This window comes from Manis pentadactyla, chromosome 1 (assembly GCF_030020395.1).
Source record: "Manis pentadactyla isolate mManPen7 chromosome 1, mManPen7.hap1, whole genome shotgun sequence".
In the NCBI taxonomy this organism is placed as follows: Eukaryota; Metazoa; Chordata; class Mammalia; order Pholidota; family Manidae; genus Manis; species Manis pentadactyla.
The window spans coordinates 135676811-135700385 of NC_080019.1; the positions used below are offsets into that span (position 1 = coordinate 135676811).

Sequence of the window (23575 nt, forward strand, 5' to 3'; positions counted from 1 at the left end):
TCCTGATTAACTTATCTCCAGTGGAATCATGGATGTAAAAAAAGTCCAGAGAAACTGCTAGGGCTTCCTATTAGTTGAAGAAAAAGGAATTCTATTGTATATAGTTGAAGATATAAAATATTTGGAACTTTAATTTTTACTCAACACACTATACTTTGTGGAATTAGAAAAGACTGAGCATGAAAGTTGTTCATAGCTATTTCAGACTGTTTTATGAGAACTTTTCTAGCATTGATCACTTCAGAGTAGCACACATTTGTTATAAAGTTGCTACTCAGGGGTCTTAATCAGTACTAGAGGAAATCTTTCAAATTACCCAAAAGGATTTTCATTTTAACCCCTTTCCTTCTGGTACTTTTTTTTTTTTTTTAAACAATCCTTACCTTTTGCTTTCTGTGGTAGGCATTTTCATGCCTATCAATCATTTCTCTTACTCTGAATATTTATAGAAACCAAAAAGGTACCGTTATTCACCTTTGTCATTCCTGGAAGCACAACCCATAATAGGTTCTCCAGTATTTGTTGAATTGAATATGTTTATATATAATTAACAATGACATATATTAATAAAAATATTTAAATAACCATGCAATAACTCACAAGTCACTACATCTTAATACATCTTGTTAGAATGTACTTTTTTAAATGTAAATTTTACAAAATTAATGTTTTATACTTTAGATTACTGAACACAAGTTTTTCCAAATGTATTATCCCTACAATTTACATAACTGAAAGTAGTAGTTTATCTTATTTTATTTCTTAAAAAAATTATATTAAAGCTGGGGAAAAAAGTTATGTGAAGTTCTCTTTAGACTTAGGTTTATGACTATATTGCATCATATAAAGAGTAGCTAAAATTATGCAGTTATTCCAAAACTTCTTAATGACATCTTAAAAAGCCTTTGCTGCTCTTGTCAGCTTGTCTCCTGGAAGCTGTAGTGAGATAATCTCAGTAGTTCTGGAACATGCAAATTATTGATTGTTTGGTGTCCTCAAACCAAGCTAACAAACAGCGTACTTTAAATAAATTGTCCTGTCTTAGTAAAGCACCAACTACTCCACACTGTATAGCCTTTAAAGTAGCAGAAAGGTAATTCCTGGTCCATCAGAAGGTAATAATTATAAAGACATAAATAACTCTGTGGTTAATATAGTATCTGTCCTTACAAAGATTTCTCTGTAGTAATGGATTTGTCAACACACTTATAGATGATTAAAAATCCTATGATCACATGCTTAAGAGTTAAAAGATCTTCCCATCCTGGAATATGAAGGCATGTGAAGTAAGAAACTTCCATACACAGCACTGCTGATTTTTACATTTTCTGGAAAATGATAGTGCTGTTTAAGAAGAAATGATGGTTTCTCACAGGTGTGTTCTACTTAGATCACCAATAACATTGGTTTTATGGGTTACTGCCATCTAAATCATCTACTTACCCCTAAGCAAATGAGTTTATAAATACATACATTTTTAGTTTTATGCCATGTTTATAATATTTATTAATCAACCTTTAGCCAGTGAACCATAATTTTTTTTTAGATTCCCAGTAACGTAGATTTCATAGTAAATACAAAAAAGTGATTTTATGCAAACCAAAACTGAGGCTTTTATTGATAGCTTTTCAAATGTTCTTATTCAAGAATAATCTTTATTTATTCCAGTTGCTTTGTTTTGGTCTGTGTCATTTCATATTATATAGTTGCTTTCCTCCAATTCCTGTTTATTTGTGGTTTTCTGCTCAAAGGTTAAATAAAGGCATGAAAAAAAATATTGAAAGTATATGGAAAGTTGTGGGCTTGTAGGTGATACTTCTTTATTGTGGTCTCAGATTGGGTCAGTCTGGGGAGACCCTCAGTAAAATTTAGAAAAGTTTTGTCATTCAAAAAAAACAGGTGGCCCGCTTTCTGGAAGAATGTTTGGAAGAGCACTGGTTATATAATATAACCTTATTATATAAATCCTTGTATATATTATAGTATCCCCTCCCTAACCCAGCTTGATATCTCCTGTCAAAGACCCTCTTTTTACCCATCCAGGCTTATGCCAGTTTACAAAAGGGGTAAAGGTGGAATCTCAGTGTTTAACTCTTTTTTAAACTAACTTTGAACCAATCATCCTGTTTTAGCCTCAGTCCTAACACTCTCTCAAATGTGTCTGATGCCACGAAATTCTGAAACTTTGAAGGTTTATCTGAACCACTGCTGACTTAGAATTCAGCTTTCTTGAGTGCATTCAGTCAGTTAACTCACTGTCTGCTTCTTGGTTTCCAAAAATTTGCTGTTTTTATCTGCTGCCCTGTTATCTTTGTCCTTTTACCTGGAGGCCTTTTTTTAAAAAGTCCATTTACTGTAATTTTAACAAGGTTTTCTTTGAGAGGAATAGAGGCAAATGCATGTGTTTAATTCTCCATCTTTATTAAAAAGTCTGACCTCAATTGGAGTGAAATATCCCCATGCATACTGAAGTTTAAAAATCTGAAGAGAATTCACATCTTTACTCTTCTTCTGCATAATACAAGATCTTAGACTGGTTTAACTCCTATCAAATCCCCCTCCTAGTTTATATTGTAATCCAGTGTTTTGTTTGCTCTACCTTATAAATTATACATTGTCATTTACAAAGCTGATGTCTAATTAGATTTGTCTACATATCTTTTGTTCATCATTTCTTCTTGTGTCTCAAACTACTCCTGGGATTTGATTCCAGAAGTATGTCCTTTACAAATTCTTACACCTAGGATCTCTTGAATATAAACTTTGTTTTTGTCTAAATATATCTATCTTTAATTTGCCCTAATTCTAAAAAAGGTAAAATATTTTTTATAGAATTTGAGGATTATTGGTCTTTTCTGTCAATGCTTTTTTTTTCCACTAGATTTTGGCTTCCTTTGCTGCACTAATGAAATGAATCTAATGAACCTTGTAGTTTATCTGGTAGTTTCTAAGATCTCTTTGATTTGTTCTTCAGTTTTATTACAATGTGTCTAATTTGGATTTTCTGGAACCTGAGAGAATTCCTATCATACCTCAATTCTGGAAGAATCTCAAATTTCAAATTCTTGTTGAATATTGCTATTCCCACATTCTCTCTATCATCATCCTTTGAGATGCCAATTAGATGTATGTTTCAGTACCTTATTCTATCCTATACATATTATTCTCTTATATTTTTCATGTATTTGATATTCTGAGCTGAATTTCAGGTAATTTTTCAGTTTTATCTTCTGGTTAACAACTTTGCTCTTCAGTTACGTTGAATCTACTATTTAATTCTCTGAATGGGTATTAATTTCAATTATATTTTTCATATATAGATATTTAATATTTTTCATATCTATTTAGCTTCTTATTCTCCACACGTTTCCAAATATCTCTTAACATTTCTTTGAACATACTCAACACAATATATATTGTGTGCAATAATTATGTGATTTGAAATCTTTGTACATCTCATTTTGTTTTTTGTTTATACAGATTCTTGCTTATGTTAGGCTTTTTTCATGTTTATGATTATTTCTTATTGTAAGCTCATGTTTGGGGAGCTTTGTGTGAATATTTGAAGATTTTAAGTGCTTTCCTTGAGAGAGGATTTGTATTAGCTTCTAGGGGCACTACCAATTCAGGAAACATTTTAAAGTAATTGTTGGCATTAAGTTTCTTAGATGACACAGTTACTGTGAATTTGGTTCAGAAATCAGCTGAAGAAACTTGGTTCAGAAACCAGTGAGGGAAGAGTCACAGTTATCAATTCTCAGATGAGTCATATGACTCTCATCTCTTCAATAGTCCTTTTAAATGAAATAACACTCCCGTGCTGTGTAGATGAGCTATATAGTGAAATCAAACCATGTCTTCCTTTGTTGATAGCCCTCCAGGTTTTTTCATCTAGCTTGCTCCATTTAGTTTGTTGAATCACTTGAAAAATATTATATTTGGTTGCTTTTGTGAGATTCTGGTTGTCTGGTTAGAATACATAAATCCTTGTCAAGGACTTCCTCAAAAATATCCAAGTTAGGGCATTTCCAGGGCCACATTCTGACTTTCACGGGCCCTGGGTAGTTTGCTTTTGTGGACCCCTCCCACCACACACACACACACACACACACACACACACACACAAATTATAAAATTGTCTTTTACAATTGTGTTGGTATAAAGACAAATTTAATCAGGGCTGGATCATATTAGTATTTTTGATGAAAAAGGCTGGATCATATTAGTATTTTTTATGATTTTAAAAGAAATGCAAATATTTTCACAAACCCTGGCTGAGTTGTCTCGGGGCGTTGTCTGTCTCCTTCCCTCTTGCCACCCTTGATGTAAATTGTTCTGGTGATACCAATAATATTAAAGGCTTCCTTGGAAAGGGAAGGGAAGAAGTAAACTTATGAATTTCCCTCTTACTGCTCTTTGCCTCTGTTTCGCCTCTTTTGCCAAAAGTCTTTGTCCTGGTGTCATCTTCCCCAGTGCTTTTCCTCTGCTTTTCTTCTACTTTTCTAGTACTACATTTGCCTGTATCTAGAGATAAGAGATAAGGTATTTACCTAGGGTAAAAGTTTGTTGCTTGTTTTATTTGAGCTCTTCCTTCATCTCTGTGTTCTGTAGTTTATATTTTAATTTGAGGTGTTTTTGTTTTGCTTGTTTCCGTAAAAAGAAATAGGACTGCAGAGTAAGCCAGGATCTTATATCCTCTCTCTGGAATTTTATACTAACTGTGGTGGTGACCCTTAGAAAGAAAATTAAACTCTGTGAACTCTGTAATAATCCTCAGGGAGAATTATAATGGCTGGTATTTATGGCATACACATAGGATGTTTTAAGAATATGACTTAATGTTTGCACAGTGCGCTGGGCTTTTTAGATCAAAGATGCTGAATTTACCAGATTAAACCCATTTAATATATACCAAGATTATAATTTAAATATTACAGAAGTGGAGAGAGTCTCAAATACTTATATTTTACTAGTTTCTTTTTGGCTAGAGACAGCTTTATGTCTGATAAGTAATGACAATGCTTTACATTTATAGGCTGTATAACATCTTTTATCCAAGGAGTTCAAAGAATTCAGCAATTATAACTCATTGTTCTTCAAAATAGCTCTACAAAACTTGAGATGACACACATTAGGTAAACTCATTATAGGTAAAGAAACTGAAGTCATGGAGACATTAAAGTGTTAATAAGGCATTTCAGGAGTCAGAGATGGAATTCAGCATAGGTCCCCCTTTCTTTGATTAGACTATAACCAGTAGCACATTCTTTCCCCATAAAGGTAAGCTCTTCAAGAGCTTCAGTTGTGTTTACTATAAAGGTACTCCTTAACTTTAAAGGTTTTAGCTCTTCTCTCTCCAAACTCATTTTGGTTATTCCTCTCCAGCCCCTTGCAACAGCCACTTAGCAGATGCTGTCACTTCTGTCTGGAATATGTGATCTTCTCAAGTGGTTATCTTCTAGTCATCCTTCCCATTTCAGATCAAATATCCCCTCCTAAGAGACCCCTGGTTAAATCAAATTCCAGCATTTTAGTTTCTGGAAATACCAGGCACTTCCCCGTCAGAGCACTTGCCACAACATTCAAGGTTAATTACTTGATTGTTTTATTAATGCCTATCCCACAAACCCAACTGTAGGCTCTATGAGGGCAGAGAACATGTCTGTTTTCCCTTACTATTGTAGCCCCACTGTCTAGTTTAGTGCTTGGTACTAAATATGGGCTCAAACCATATTTGTTGACTGAGTTAATTTAGATTTTTAGGAAGCATTCTTTCAGAATTTGAACCCATATTTAGACTTCAGCTTGAAGTTATAATCTTGGAGAAAATAGTTGGCATTCTAAATTATTTTCCTACCATATTTAAATAGGAAAATGTATACAGTTCCTTAGCAACTTAATTCAAACAAAAGCTATTAAAACTCTAGTAAGATTAAAGACAAATTAAGAAAATGCTGAAAGGGTTAGAGCTCATAAAAATTGTGATTAAAGGGAGCTACTACATTTTAATACAAAATTCATCTCTGGTCTTCAGAAATTTGAAATTAGACAGGAAAGCCAATGGATTATTTCTATAGCAGGAGTCCCCACTTGAGCCCAAGAGGTGGACTTCTCTATTTCCCTTTGGCTCTTTGACTTCTATACATCTTCACATATTAATTTGAATGGTCAGGATGGATCCACTGTAGATTTTTCTAGGGTACTCAAGGAAGACTGAGAGAAGATTAGATCCATTTGAGCAGTCTATCCCCTCACATCTGAGACTTGTAGAGAGTTGCTGCCAGCAAAAGCCATAGATGTGCTGACAAGCTGCTCAAGTGTAACCCAGAGTAAGCAAAAATCTCTTCTTCTGAAGTTAGGTTTTTTGGTTTAGCAGAAAGAGCCATCTAAGGTGGGTGGGTGTGTATGTTGTTATTGTTGTTTTATTTTTTGTTCTAAACAGGACCTGTCATAATTCTATCTATGTTCTGGCAAGAAAACTTTACAGACAGTACCAAGGGTGGATCTAAAGAAACTAGGAAGAAACAAAAGGAAAGAGGCCAGTGAAGAAATAACTGTCATAGTTACAGTAAAATCTAGTGGAGTCTGAATTCAGGTTGTGGTTAAGAGAGGTCTGGGAGGCCTTTCAGAGAAAGGATAAGCAGAATTTGAGCCCAGTTGGATGTGGACTGTTTGGAATAGGAAACAACGCTGCCTCAGGTTTCTAGGTTTGGACAATCAGTGCATAAGGGTGCTATTAACTAAGTAGTGAATAGAGGACAAGCAGGTTCAGTGAGGTGTAAATGTTAGGTTTTTGGCATCTGGAGGACATCCAAGTGGAGATGCCAAAAAGAGGGACAACCTGGCTGGAGAACCAGATTTTGGAAACTAGATTACACTCCTTTGAGGAATTAGTTTGTTGTTTCATATTCATTGTAAATCTCGTAGCAGCCATGGTGTAAATGTGGTTAATTTCCCAAAAAAGCCCACAAATAACCCTTGGGACTATAGTGTTCCTGATAGAGGATGAAGAAATGTCATTCATAAGATTGTTTCTGTGAGGACTCACATTCACAAGGCCAACTCAGCACTCCAATAAAGCAACTTCTTTCACTCAGACATAGATAGAACTGGGAGCTGAGATTTCTTTGCTAAACCTTGTTCTGTTCCCTGGAACATTGAAGCATAGAATGTTTAAGGTCCAGTTGCATATGTTACACTATGGAACTTGTATGTTTGTAGTTTTATGAAGAAGAGACATTTACATTTAAATAAGTGAGAGGGAGAATTGGCAGGTCTTTCAGTTAGGTATAAATGATAGAGCATGGATAGATACTGAAGAGAATGCAGTGGAAAGTTGGAGTGAAGGACCCTGGCTGGAGTGAAGTAACAGGGGTGGTGAGTCAGCAAGAATAGAAAGCTTGGGACCACAGATCTCAGGCAGCTTTGGTGACATTATTGAGGAGTTTGGAAAGATACCAGCTGTGCTATTGTGATTTATAAGAAATACATATATATTTGGGCATTCAAGTGACCAAAATATATTTCTCATACATTTTGTCCACAGTTCCTGGCCCACAGCTCCCAAAAGTCTTGGAATTTTCCTGAGTGATAAGAACAATGGGAGCATCATTTTTTATATTTAATCTCTTGTCCTCAGTTCCTGAAAACATTTCAGAGCCATAAGTGTGAAATGGGTGTCGTCTTATTCATAACAAGCTCCTTTCCATCACCACTGCATTTATGATATTGAGGTGATTTTTCAAAATCCCCTAAAGGTGGAGACTGACCATGTAGCCAGGGGAATTGACCATGAATAGAGGGGGTGAAACTTTCAGTCCCTCTCCTGATTCCCCAGGAAGGAAGAGGGGCTGGAAGTTGAACCAATCATTAATGGCCAATGATCTAATCAATTATGCCTGTGTAGTGAAGCCTCCATAAAAATCCAAAAGGAGGGGTTTGGAGAGCTTCCTTGTTGGAGAAACAGTACTCCTCCATGTGCCACCATGCCAAGCCCCAAATTCCATGAACACAGAAGCTCCTTTGGGACCTTACCTTCTGTATTCAGCTGGCTGTTCATTTGGATCCTTTAATATTCTTTGTCATAAACTGGTAATCTAATGGATAAATTAGTTTTCTGAGTTCTGGCATCTGCTCTAGCAAGTTAATCTAACCCAAAAAGGAAGCTGTTGCAACCTCCAAACAAGCCAGTCGGTCAGAAGCACAGGTGACAACAAGGGCTTGTGACTGGCCTCTGACAGGGGTGCTGTCTTGTAGGACTGATCCCTCAACCTGGGAATCTGATGTGATCTCTGGGTAGAATCACAGTTGAGTTGAATTGTAGGACACCCAGCTGGTGTTAGAGAATTTCTTGGTGGATTGGGAAAACACACACACACATTCATTGGCATTGTGGAACAGAAACTTGATTAGCCATATATGTTCTGCTGAACAGTACTAAAGAAGGGAAAGATGGTGAAGTGGAGGGGATGCCCAGGGGCAGTGGGAGTAAGCAGGGAAAAGCTGTTCTTTGGAACATCAATTGACTCTTTAGCTAGGATGGCCATTCATAGGTATATTGGGTACTTCTAATGTCACATTGCTAGAAGTGAGATCTATTATCCCAACTCACAACTCAAGCTCTGAAGCACTAGGAAACATGTAAAGTTCAGACAAAGGACGAACTTTTCTATTGTGTAGATGGATATGCTCCAGGGACAGGCTCTCTCAACTCACCCATTCCTACTTTAATAGGTTGAAAAGTCAGTTAAGTATTCTTAATTCCAAATCATTTGAATGATTTAAGAAGTCCCTCTTATCATTAAAAAAGCATTCTTGTGACTGCTGAGAATTGTGATTTTACTTTTAATAAACCTATTGCATATACAAATAAACTGTGGCTGAATTTTGCTTTTTGTTTGTTTGTTTGTTTCTGTTTCCCTGGTGCTACTATTGCTAAGCAAGGAAGGAATATAGGGAGTATCAGTGAAAGAAGATTACTTTCTTTTCTGTCTGTGAGTCAGACAAACTTCGGATTTGGCAGGAGATGATGGGCGAGGGTGGCACTTGACCCTTTGTAGAAACTTAAGAAAACTGAGGAAAGAACACTTAAACATATTTAATATTTACTTATTTAAGAAGTATTTAGGTGGCCCCAATTTATAGCATTTTAATTTTTGTGTTATTCCAATAGACTAAGTGCACTGTGGCTTGATCAAGTAGAAATGTGTTCAGTGCATATATTAGATTCTGTTAATATGAAAGGAATTGTCCACAGACTGTCCTGTAGAAGTGTTAGTCCATAACTTTGAGTTCTTTACTCCAATTTTATATCTTTCCTTCTTGCTTAAGGAAAGAAATGGATTTTTGGTGAATAGCCCCACCATATCCCATATGGCTCTCAACAAATGGCTGTTGGTTTCCTGACATTCTTTTTGTGTAGATGTTCTTTCATGCACTAAAATTGCTTAATGGGCAGGAGGAGAATCAAATGGACAAACATTGGCAACTCAAATAGAAACTCAGATGACAGTTCAAAGCGCATAATTAGGTTTGGTCTGCAGAACTGCAGAAAGCCATCTGCCAAAAGATGTGCCTGCAGATTCCAGGAGCCAACTTCTTAGAATGCTACTAAGGCTTCCAATTAATCTGTTAAGAAGGATGAAAGCCAAGTATAGGAAGCAAGAATAAAAAGTTTCAATTCAAGTAAAAAAACAAACCAAAGTAGGTTTTAGTGTTCAACAGAATGAGGAAATCAACACTTAACCTCCCAATATCCTAGGTCTGCAACTTTTCCCACTGCTTTTATTTTTCCCCTCAGGCCCCAAATGGCTGCTGAAAATTTTTAAGTGTGAGGCCTAAAATATCAGGAGAAATAGTGTATTTTCTCCATAGGTTACCTCTAGTGTGGAATGGAGAATAGTGAGGTTGCATACAAGGTATGATCCATTACAGGAGGGATCAATGAAACAGAGATAGGTTTTCAAAGACAGATATAAAATTAGGCCAATGTAGCAGGCATTCTGATTTTAGTATTGGTTGGAGTACAGATGACTCAAGTGATAGCCAGAATGGATTATCTATGGGAACCAATAGGATAGTGGTTTGACTTGGGCTGACTCTGAGCTACTGATTTGACTGTAAGTTTTTTTAGTTTTTTTATTTTTTATTTTTTATTAAGGTGTCATTGATATACATTCTTATGAAGGTTTCACAAGAAAAACAATGTGGTTATTACATTCACCCATATTATCGAGTCCCCCCAACCTCCATACCCTATTGAAGTCACTGTCCATCAGCGTAGTAAGATGCCAGAGTCGCTACTTGTCCTTTCTGTGCTACACTGTCTTCCCCGTGACCTCCCCTACACTTTATGTACTAATCATAATACCGTTCATTCCCCTTCTCCCTCCCTCCTGACCAGCCCTCCCCAACCCCTACCCTTCGGTAACCACTAGTCCCTTGGAGTCTGTGAATCTGCTGCCGTTTTGTTCCTTCAGTTTTGCTTTGGTGTTATACTCCACAAATGAGGGCAATCATTTGGTATTGTCTTTCTCTGCTTGACTTATTTCACTGAGCATAATACCCTCTAGCTCCATCCATGTTGTTGCACTTTATGGCTGAATATTATCCCATAGTGTATATGTACCATAACTTCTTTATCCATTCATCTACTGATGGACACTTAGGTTGCTTCCATATCTTGGCTATTGTAAATAGTGCTACAATAAACATAGGGGTGCATATGTCTTTTTGAACCTGAGAACTTATTTTCTTTGGGTAAATTCCTAGGAGTGAGATTCCTGGGTCCCACACAGTTATGGTACATATACACTATGGGATAATATTCAGCCATAAAGTGCAACAACATGGATGGAGCTAGAGGGTATTATGCTCAGTGAAATAAGTCAAGCAGAGAAAGACAATACCTGGGTCTATTTTAAGTTTTTTGAGGAACCTCCATATTGCTTTCCACAATGGTTGAACTAGTTTACATTCCCACCAGCAGTGTAGGAGGGTTCCCCTTACTCTGCATCCTCACCAGCATTTGTTGTTCCTAGTCTTTTCAATGTTGGCCATCTTAACTAGTGTGAGGTGATATCTCATTGTGGTTTTAATTTGCATTCCCCTGATAGTTAGCGATGTGGAGCATCTTTCCATGTGCTTGTTGGCCATCTGAATTTCTTCTTTGGAGAAGTTACTGTTCATATTCTCTGCCCACTTTTTAATTGGGTTATTTGCTTTTTGGGTGTTAAAGTGTGTGAGTTCTTTGTATATTTTGGATGTTAACCCCTTGTCAGATATGTCATTTACAAATATATTCTCACATACTGTAGGATGCCTTTTTGTTCTGCTGATGGTGTCCTTTGCTGTACAGAAGCTTTTTAGCTTGGTGTAGTCCCATTTGTTCATTTTTGCTTTTGTTTCCCATCCTGAGAGGATGTGTTCAGGAAAAAGTTGCTCATGTTTATATTCAAGAGATTTTTGCCTATGTTTTCTTCTAAGAGTTTTATGGTTTCATGACTTACATTCAGGTCTTTGATCCATTTTGAGTTTGCTTTTATGTATGGAGTTAGACAATAATCCATGTACATTTATTTAAATGTAAATAAGTATGTAGCTACCCAGTTTTGCCAACACCAGTTCTTGAAGAGGCTGTCATTTACCCATTGTGTGTCCATGGCTCCTTTATTGTATATTAATTGACCATATATGCTTGGATTTATGTCTGGGCTCTCTAGTCTGTTCCATTGGTCTATGGGTCTGTTCTTGTGCCAGTACCAAATTGTCTTGATTACTATGGCTTTGTAGTAGAGCTTGAAGTTGGGGAGTGTAATATCCCCAGCTTTATTCTTCCTTCTCAGGATTGCTTTGGCTATTCTGGGTCTTTTGTGGTTCCATGTGAATTTTAGAACTATATTCTCTAGTTCATTAAAGAATGCTGTTGGTATTTTGATAGGGATTGCATTGAATCTTGTAGATTGCTTTAGGCAGGATGACCTTTTGACAATATCAATTCCTCCTATCCATGAGCATGGGATGTATTTCCATTTATTGGTGTCTTGTTTTAATTTCTCTCATGAGTGTCTTATAGTTTTCAGGGTATAGGTCTTTCACTTCCTTTGTTAGGTTTATTCCTAGGTATTTTATTCTTTTTGATGCAGTTGTGAATGGAATTGTTTTCCTGATTTCTCTTTCTGCTGGTTCATCATTAGTGTATAGGAATGCAACAGATTTCTTTGTATTAATTTTGTATCCTGAAACTTTGCTGAATTCAGATATTATATCTAGTAGTTTGAAGTGATTTCTTAGGGTTTTTTATGTACAATATCATCTCATCTGCAAACAGTGGCAGATTAACTTCTTCCTTACCAACCTGGATGCCTTTTATTTCTTTGTGTTGTCTGATTGCTATGGCTAGGACCTCCAGAACTTTTGAATACAAGTGGGGAGAGTGGGCATCCTTGTCTTACTTCTTCCTTACCAACCTGGATGCCTTTTATTTCTTTGTGTTGTCTGATTGCTATGGCTAGGACCTCCAGAACTTTTGAATAAAAGTGGGGAGAATGGGCATCCTTGTCTTACTTCTTCCTTACCAACCTGGATGCCTTTTATTTCTTTGTGTTGTCTGATTGCTATGGCTAGGACCTCCAGAACTTTTGAATAAAAGTGGGGAGAGTGGGCATCCTTGTCTTGTTTCCATTCTTAAAGGAAATGCTTTCAGCTTCTCATTGTTAAGTATGATGTTGGCTGTGGGTTTGTCATATATGGCCTTTATTATGTTGAGGTACTTGCCCTTCTATACTCATTCTGTTGAGAGTTTTCATCATGAATGGATGTTGAATTTTGTTGAATACTTTTTCAGTTGACTATAGGTTTTTATTTTACAAGGTTATTCCAGGAAGCTCAAGTAGGTAATAGGGAATAAGACAATCATGGAGGAAAGCCAGTATAATGTATGTTGATGAGATGATTGATTCTGCAAATAATGAGTCAATCCCAATGGGAAATTTTAGATTATGTAGAATAGATTTTAGAGTTGCCTCATCTGAGGCATTGAGGAGCTAGGGTATTTTATTCAATAACTCTCATCTGTCAATGGGTAAATGTTGTTCCTGGGGATATTAACTCCTTAGTATTTCTCATCTGTTCTTTAGGGGTCTTGTACATTCTAGTACATTTGATTACTGTGGCTTTGTAGTATAGCTTGAAGTCAGGGAGTGTAATACCCCCTCTAGGCACTTTTATATAAATCGTTTTATATAAAAGGGTATAAAAGTAATTTTTTTTTCTTCATGCCCTGACTCCCAGTCATCTTGAATTCCTCTAAAGTAATAAATGGTATAAATTTCTAGCACAGTAGTATTGATGATAGTGGGAGGGAGATTCCCAGTACCTAGGAAAATGAATCATTATTGAAACTGTATTCACAATTGCTATGATGTCATCATGACCTTGAAACAAAGGCAACATCACAAAACCAGTAAATACAGTCCCTCATGTGTGCTTTAGGTTGAGGAGGCTTTTGGTTTATTGATGAGATTTCTCACATGGGTATTCCTTGCATGTTGTGACATGCTTACTTTCTCTCATTGTGGTGGATCAGGAGTCCCTAGCTATCTCCTTTGGCTGGGTTATGTCTTAAAGAATGTCCTGTGACCTACTGGTAGGGATATAACAGAAAGTTCCTTGTTTTTGTCAAACCTGGGGGATTAGACAGGCAGTCTGTTTCACTGTGAGATAGAGCCTTTTTCTTAAACAGAAGATGGTCAGTAAAGATACCATAAAACAACTCTCAAAGTCATAAGAATTCTGTACTTTTGTCCAAGAGGACCTGCTGATCCAAAAGAAAGCAAGTCGTGGTAACGTGTTTGAACTGTGTGGTTTCCATGTGGTATCTGAGTAACTGGGGATAAGTTGTGGGGAATGGGAACTGATTTATGTGCCAGAAGCTCTAATTTTGGGTGCCAGAAATATAGATGTTTCAGCAAATTAAGCTAGAAAATACTGCGATCATTCCTACTTAAATAGATTAATTTAAATTAAATAAATAACTAATTTAAATTAATTATGGGAAGGAAGGAAAGAAAGAGAGAAAGAAAGGAAAGAAGGAAGGAAAGAAAAGGAGAGAAGAGGTGAGGGGAAGGAAGGGAGTAAAAAGATAAAGAAAGAGCAGAAATAATTGTCCATGATTCAGCTTCCTGACAATCTGCCAGTGTTTGTGGTTCCTGGTAGTTTGCTTTAACCACAGCCAGACTTCCCCTAAGTAATATCACCCCATCTGATGGCCAAGGAACTTTGCCCTTTGTTCCTCAGTGTAACAGGTCTGATAATTCTGTTTGGCTTGAGTCATTCAGGGAGAAATGTGCACACAGGGATAAAAAGACAGATGACAATTTATGTTAGTTCAGATCCTTTGAGAAATAGATGTCAAGACAGGATTAGAAGTACACAAAATTTGTTGAAGGAAGTAATTTGGGGGAAAAATGGAGAGAGGGGAGTGGAGGAGGCTGAGAGAGCCTCAGACCACAGAAGGAAGGAAGGAAGGAAGGAAGGAAGGGAGGGAGGGAGGGAGGGAGAGAGGGAGGGTTGTACTGCAATGTGTTATAAAAGTTTCAACAAAGCCAGTGGGGAGTCCTCAAGCCGAAGTCACCTACTGAGGAATGGCTTGCCTTCGTTTCCATGATGCACTTGGTCATTGGCTAGGAGCAGCTCCTGGGCAGCTTGACCCTTGAACCATGCTGTGGTGGATTCAGAGCACAGTGCCTGAGATGTCCCCCAGCACCCATGTAGACGGGGATGTTTTCATAATTTTGAAGATACTTGCAATACATTTGTGTCGAGGTTTGGAATACTTCAGGATGGTATGGGAGGGGAGGTAACATTTCAGTGAAAATCAGCCTAAACAACCAATAGTTATATGTGCACTGAGCATTTGCCAAGCACTACACATGCATTAAATCATATAATGCTTATAATAGAACTGTAAAGTGCTGTTATTAGATTGGACTCTTTCAGTTGGAAATGACAGAACTAAAATTAATGGGTGAAAAAAAGGAATTTATAGAATTAATCTGTTCATATAACCAGGATGTCTTAAAACTGCATAGGGAGGCAAGTGAGATAGGGTCATGCAAGTTTTTATTTTAAAAGTCAATACTTTTTTCAGTCATGGTTTTTAAAATTAATTTTATTTTTAAAAGATTATTTGAAATATACATTTTTAAATTACAGATATATATACATATATTTTGCTCCTGAGATGAGTGTCTCACTTGCCTCACCCTAGTCCAACCCTGCCTCAGGCACACCCAAATCCAGAGGCTCAAATGGTCACAGCTAGCTCCTTTGGTTCTGCTTCTTTTCAGTTTGGCTTCATTTTAGGTAGGCACTTTGTCCATGTGGCTTTTAGCACTCACAGCTTCAGAGGGAGAGAGAAATTCTCTCCTACATACTCTTGGATATTTGAAAAGACTCTGCTTGAATCCCTCTGAAGCCTAGGACATTCTGGAAGAATCTTAAATTATAAGGCACACTCTAATTCAGGAAGACGTTTAATTTCCAGATTCTTACTGCCTTCTTGAAAACTGAATCTTTTTGAAAGTCATATTTATAATTTACAAAATTCTCACTGGATGGCAAAAAATAATTTTAACTAACTTAACTAACTAATATTGACTAGGTAAGAAAGCCAAAATACGTTTCATTGAGGCAGCTTTTTATGAAAGAAAGATGCAAAAACCATGTCTATCATATACGACCATTGTGTGAGATATAGATGTATATGTGTGTGTGTCTGTGTATACATGTGATTATTATTTCTGCAAAGATATAGAAAAACATTGATGATAGTTATTGCTTCTTAGAAGGATAGTTGGTTGGGTGGCTGAGAGAATGTGGGAGAAAAACTGTGTTTTCCCTGTATATTCTCTTATGTCTTTTGAATTTGCATGCCTTCAAAAAATAAATAAATTTTAAAATACTCTTTTTTCCAAATACCTGATGAATACTGTTACAGACAACAGGAATGAATTAGGGAATAAGACAGATAAGTTTTCTACGCTCCTGGAGTTGATTACCAGCCTTTATTCAGTAAAAAATGAAATTTATTATAAGATCCCTGGAGTGTAATACAGTAAAAACGCCATGACTATGTCTGAATGGTCAGTATTGATGTGGAAGGCAGTTTTCATTTTTCACTCTTGACTTCTCTTACTCAAAATGAAACACTGGCAAAGGTACAGACCAGGCATGGTAGAATTTTGACAAATGTCCTGAGGTTAAAGAGACAGAAAACCAATGTTAGTTGATAATGGCAGTCTGTCCCTAATAATAAATCCAAAGGAGAATTAATTTTTGGCCCCTGCCCTTGGCTATAAGTGTGTGTTGTCTTGTCAATAATATTAAGGGCTATATGAGCTTTTAATGAACACTGGCATCCAGAATTCCTGGAGCAACTGTATGTGTCTGGTCAAAGGGGGACTATACTTATTTCATGAAGCCTCACATTCTAAAGACCAAAGAATGAACAGAGTATCTCAGGTTACCATGATAGACAGTGATTCTCATAAAAGAGCATAGGTGCACCTGTCCTTATAGGTATCTCTGTGAATTTGCAGGGTTCCTAGTTACTAGTATAGTAGACAGTAGGTGGTCATGACAATGATAGCAAGAGCAAAAGTTCACAGAACGCTTTCTAGGCTATGTGATGGCAATATGTGCTCCTCCTACTAGAAGACCTTGAGAAACATTAGGAAGAATAGTGATTCAGGAATAATGAGTAGAATTACCTCCTGTTTGTTCTTATGCTAAATGCCATTAAGTTTAGTTTCTGTGATTAAAAACTTCAGTCTCAAAATTTACTCACTGAGAAGACAAGTAGTGATCCTACAACATCCTGTACAAATACAGAAGGACAGTGACTGTAATGGGGTGTGTGGGGGAGACTTGGGGTAGGGGAGAGCTTAGGAAACATAATGTTCTTCATGTAATCGTAGATTAATGATAACAAAATAAAAAAAAATTAAAAAAATTTACTCACTGAATATGTCAATTCCTGCAGGCAGGAGCTCAAAGGCAGATGATCATTTCCAGTCTGTACCTAAATAGGTAAAAGTCTGCAATGCTTCTGAGATGAGTATCAGAATCTGATGGAGGAATATGTGGATGTGCAGGAACCATGGGGCCAAATAGATAACCCATTGCTAAAGATAAAAGGAGCCATCATGCTTCCACTTACCCACAAAATAAAGAACTTGTTTGCTGCTCATGTGGCTATTTTTGCTGCTTCTGATAATTTCTTCCCTGGATTACTGACCATACAAATTCTGGAAGAAGCAGCTTTTCTACCTTCATTTTCAAGCTTCTTAAATATCTTGAACTTTAACTGTATGAACACAGTTGCCATTAATAGGTCGGTTATTCAAGTCTCTTTGGATTTGTTAGATGAAGTGCCTGGTTGGTGTATTTGATTTCAGTGTTTCTTGCTCTTAGATTTTAGATCACCAGTGTTACTACATTATAGAAATTTAGACACAGAGAAAAGCCAAGAGATCAATCTATCTTGCTCATTTTGCAAATACAGAAGCTGAGGTTCAGGGGAAAAAAAGTATTGATCTATCTATATTCAAAGAAAAATGATTTTGCTAAAATTAGTTGACAATTTGGAAAAATACATTTAGTTAATTCACTTTAAAACAACATAACCAGGTGGGTCAAAAATTTAAAAATGAGTAATGTAACCAGAGGAATATATATGTGCATACATACATAAACATGTGTATGTGTGTATGGGTGCATGTACACACACACACACACACACATACACACATACATATATAGGCTAGAAAAGAGCTCTATTATTTTTGGTAAATTTTATTGAAATATAACATATAGAAAAGTGCACAAATCATAAGTGTGCTTTTCACTGAGTGAATGCTCCTGTATAATTACATAAAACTAAAGGAAGAAAACTAAGGGAAATGATTGATAATGTTGACAACATAAAGAACTTAGAACATCTGTATGTCAAAAAATATCAAACAAAAATACAAGGGAAATGACAAACAGAAAATGTTTGCAAATATATGACAAAAAATATTTTTAAAAGGATAATTATTTTAATATTTTTTAAGTAAAAAAATCATTAATAAATTTGAATACCCTAGTTAAAAAATTAGTACAAAATAGGTGATTAAATACAGTTGACCATTAAACAATACAGGTTTCAACTGCATGGGTCCACTTCTATGTGAATTTTTTTCAATAAATATATTGGAAAAATTGTTGGAGCTTTGCAACAATTTGAAAAAAACATTTTCTTTTCTTTAACTTACTTTATTGTAAGAGTATAGTATAGAATACAAATTAATACAAAATATGTGTTAATTGTTTATGTTATCAGCGAGACTTCTGACCAACAGTAGGTGATTAGTAATTAAGTTTTTGGTGGGTAAAGTTATCTAGATTTTTGACTGTGCAGTGGGGGTTGGTGAGAGGGTGGTGAATTGGGGTGTGGGAGCAGGGTCATTTACAGCTTGAGTTGCTATTATTGTGATCAGATAAGCTGGCTCCTTTAAGTTTGCTTAGAATTTTGGCCTGTCAAAGAATGCCACCCTTGAGGATTTACTGAAAAATTTTAAGGGCGCTGTACCCAAATAACCTCAACGCAAGTGTTCTGGACAGGACTCTGAAGATGGGAACAATACTCATTTTCTTGCAAGAAGTTCTGCTCTTAGGCTTGGGGAAGAAAGGCCACTGGTCTGGGTCCCATGCTGTAGTGTCCCCTGCATTTCACAGAAACATCCTCAAAGTAGTTGTATTTTAGAACCCATGCTATGGACTTAATGTTTGTGTAGCTCCAGAACTGACATGTTGAAACCCTAATCCCATGATGGTATTTGGTGGTTGGACCTTTGGGAGGTAATTAGAGTTACATTAGGTAATGAGAGTGTGACCCTCATGAGGGGATTAAAGCCCTTATAAAAAGAGGAGGAGGCACAAGACGTCTCTATGTGCATGAACAAAGGAAGGCATTGTGAGGACATAACCAGGAAGAAGGCTGTCACCGAGAACCTGACCATGCTGGCCCTTTGATCTCGGATTTCCAGCCCCTAAAACTGTGTTTAAGCCACCCCGTTACAGTATTCTCTGACAGCAGCCCAAACTGCCTGAGATGCCTTTACATTATTATACACATGCTGACACAGAATGATCTGTAACCCTAAAAATTCACTCTAGTGGCTGATACCATTCAGGGTCCAGGGAAATGCTTCTCTCCTTTCTTGCCCCATTTCACTGAAAATAAAGGCCACCATGACCATCGTGTGATGTTTTGAGGGTGTTCCACTGCCAATGTCAGAAAAAGACACTGTCTTACAGTGTAAGGAGGATTTGCCATGCAGGACTGTTCAGTTAAGAAAAAGGACACATTATCATATCCTTCCCTTCAGATAGTATGAATACAATAGATCCTTGCTTAATGGAATTGTTCTCCTTTTAGTGGGGAACATCGATTTTCTTGCATTTCTTTGGTATTCATGCACATTGATCTAGTAATTCTATATGTTAGAATCTATTCTGTGGAAGTAATCAGACGTGGACATGCAGACAAATTCGTGAACAAGCCTATTTCTTGAATTTACATAAAAATAAGATTTCAGAAAAAAATTTAACTGTGCAACAAGAGGGAAACAGATAAATGAATGACTTCATATGATGGACTTTCAGCAACCTTGTAATGTTTGAGAAAAGTACTTAAAGGAATAGTTTATTATATGAAATAGGGGATAAAGGGACATACAAGTCCATAAATACTAGTTTATCACAATTAAAATGATTTGTTAATGTAAGAAGTATTATTGAGTACCAAATATGTGCAAGTACTGTTTGGGCACTAGAAATACAGCAGTGAGCAAATAGTCACTATCCTTCTTAAGGAGGACATTCATCCAAGTGGATTATATATATGGTAAAGAACCAGAAGAAAATGCTTGTTTACAGGGGTTACCACTGTGTTTTGGAATATAGACTATAGTAATTGATTATGTGTTTTCTTTATATTAAAACATTCTTTTACATGTTTACATTTTACATTGTTTACATTTTTTAAAGAGTGATCATGCATTACTTCTATAATCAATACGGCAATCAAATATATGTAATATATATGTCAATAATTACATGCATTTTCTGGAAAGTCTTTTGGACACTTAATTGATCTTTAAAAATATCACTTTTTATTCATTCACATTTTGAAATACAGAAAAGCACAAAGAAGAAAACCAACAGCTATAAATATTCCTGCCATCTAGCATAAATCACTAAACATATTGTCATATTTGCTTCTAGTCTTTCATCTTAATTATTGTTAAAACATTTACCATGATACAATCAGTGTATGCAGATTACAGATAATTTATGCAATGAAGAAAAGCACAAAATGAAAGTGAAAGAAATTCTGTCATTAAGAAATAACACACTAGGGAACCTAACATATAATACTTTTAGGTGAAAGGAAGGGAGAAAGACAAACTTCTCTACAAATGCGATAATAATATAAATCCTATTTCTAAATACAAATTAATTCAAATATACAATGTAAGAAAAGAAACAAGGGAAACTAAAGGAATTGTTGAAATTCAAAATCAGGACATAGTTCTTCACTATGAGAGATAATATTTTTTAAAACGTTCCTTTTAACAAGGAATTTATGAAAAATGCAAAGAAGTTTATTTTTTAATAAAATCTTCACATTGTATAGTTAAACATTCCTGAAAAGATCAAGGACTTAGCACTCCCGCAATTCTTCCCAATGTTGTTTGTTATTTACACTATTTATTACTATAGTTTATATATTATATGATTTTTTAAACATTTGTTTTCCAGTCTGTAACAAAATGTCTACAGTAACTTAATGTCATTTCTCCATTTTAACAGAGTCAATACTCTCCATCAGTTTTTTTTTTTTACCACAATTTCTCTTCTTCTCAATTCTTTGTTGTATTCTCTTAATTGGCTGATTTTTCTTAAGTAGTTTTTTTCATTGATCTTGCATTAACTAATGTTTTTCATTTATGAAAACATCTACATGTTACCTTTATTCTTGAATAACATCTTATCTGAATAGAGTATTCTTGGGTCACATTCTGTTTCCCTGTTTGAAGATTATTTTAATTATCTTTTGCCAGGTAGCAAATCACTCTAAATTTTACCATTTGCAACAATCCTTTGTTATAATACACAGTTTCTGAGGGTCAGACATCTGGGAGCAGCTCAGCCATGTGGTCTGGCTTAGGATATCATGATTACACATTCAAGCTGTGGGCTCGGCTGTAGTCATCTCAACGGTTGACAGGGCCGATGTCTGTTTCCAGGATGGTTCACTCATGTAGTGGTGGTTGGGACACTGTTCCTCCCTGGCTTGTGGAAAAAAGACTTCAGTTCCTCATCGCCTTGGCTTTTGCACAGGAGTTGGCTTACACCAGAATGAGTGAGCCCAAAGAAAGGGTGCAACCAGGATAGAAGCTGTAGTGCCTTTATAACCTAGTCTTGGAAGTGACTTGCTGTAACTGATGCCGGTCACACAGACCAACCTGTTAAAATGAGGGAGGGATCTTCAGGAGGGTATGAATACTAGGAGGTGGGGATTGTTGAAGTTCCCTTGGAGGTTGGCTACTACTGCTCTTCTTCTGGTGTTGAGTATTGCCACGGAGAAGTCAGAAGCCCAGCCTACATTCTCTGCCTTGCTAGTAGTTTACCTATAAAACTTAGATGCCTGAAAAAAAATATTTTTGAGCCCATTAGTTTGTGAGTTTAAATGTTCTATATCACATTTTCTCAGAGGCGATATTTTGTTCTGCAGATTAAGTTTTTGGTTCATTCCAGAGCTATTTCTTAAATTATGTCTCAGAATAAAGGATTTCTTGAATTTTTGGGGTCTCCTCTTCAAGAATAGAAGTTATAAGTAGATTATCTTTTATATCAATTAGCCCCTCTCAGATTGCTTCAATCTTTGGCTTTTTCATTCTTTCATTGTGATTATCTTTTTTAGTAATGGAGTTTTTACCTGCATTTATCATATCTCTTACCATTTATCATCAATTCATTAGTTACATATTAACATCATTTTGGTCCTCATTTTTTCCTTTAGGACTGCAATATTTCTGTCTTTTCAAAATATCATTCTGTTATTTCATCATTTATCTAAGATTTCTTGATTTATTCAACTCAGGTTTTAATTAAGCTGTTTTATGGTACAAAACAATTTTAAGACATTTCTTCTGTTCCATTTTTTATAATATATGGTTCTAAATATATCCTCATGTGATTTGGTCAGACTAACAGAAGTGAGAGAATATAGAAATAATATTAAGTAACTCCTGCAACTTTCAATTCTCTTAGGTCTCAAGTACCACAAATAAGTGATTTTTTTTTCTCAGCCCTTATGAACATGAAGAAGGAATGAATAATACTTAAATAACTACGTGGCTCTACCAGTTCTGAGGTGTCAGCAGGAATCTGGAAAAGACAACCTGAGTGCAGATTTAGTAAAAGGAAATTACCATTAATGTACAGTACTTTTTTCTCACTAAAATGACATAATATTGATCCTTCTTACAAGAAACTCCTGGAGATTATCCAAATTCTTTCATTAGAATTTTGCCATCTTAAGTATTGTTTAAATTAAGTAAATGGTCCTGGGGAAGATGTTTGGGTGTCATTTTGATTCCTAAATGTTGTAGATATACTTGACTTGTCCTTTGTCCAGTTTATGTCCATTCACAATTCTACAGGAATCAAATTATCAATGTGTTCAATCAAGTCATCTGAAACAGCTATTATACTGACTCCCCCATTGGTATATCTATTCCAGAATTGTTTTGTATATATAATTTTATTAATATTTTATATGTACTTCCAGAATTGCTTTATCTATATAAAGTCAAATATATATATATTTTAAATGCTCACACATACATATAAATAGGTATGTACTAAGATGCTTTTTTGTACCTACTTGTTGATATTGGAAATCTTTCCATATCAGAACATAGAGGTTTGATTCAATTTTTTAAAAATATATAGTTACTCTGTTCTCTGCAAATAAATACTTATTTCCTTGTATGCATTTATAAACACTGTGACAATAAGCATTTTTGTTCCTATACCTATGTGTGCATATATGAATGTATGTCTATGGAATTCATGAAATTCTTAAGGTAGGTTAGATATGACCTACTATTCTTAAGGAATTCATGAAATTCTTAAGGTAGGTTAGATATGACCTACTATGCACCATTCTGTAAGAGATACTTCACTTTACCTGTGTCTGTTGAGCCTGGGCAACTCAACTTTTAGAGTATCATATTTGGGGTCCTTAACAATGCCTGAAAAGTCCCTGAAAATTGTTTTTTCTCCTTTTTACCTGATAATTTTTAATTGGTACTTAAAAAACACAAAAATTATTGTTATACTGGAATTATGTAATTAATGAACTAGAAACAACTTATTAAATCTCCTGGATACATGGTTTACCCCAAGAACAAGTCACGACTGGGCCTGTGCAGTTTCTAATTATAGCACAGTGTCTGCTTTT

At 35.8% G+C, this 23575-nt stretch overlaps 1 long non-coding RNA gene across 1 annotated transcript in view; it reads left to right on the forward strand.

Moving 5' to 3' along the window:
* The window catches only part of LOC130683607 (uncharacterized), a 56915-nt gene that overhangs the window by 1178 nt on the left and 32162 nt on the right, over positions 1–23575 (forward strand). The window lies entirely within an intron of this gene.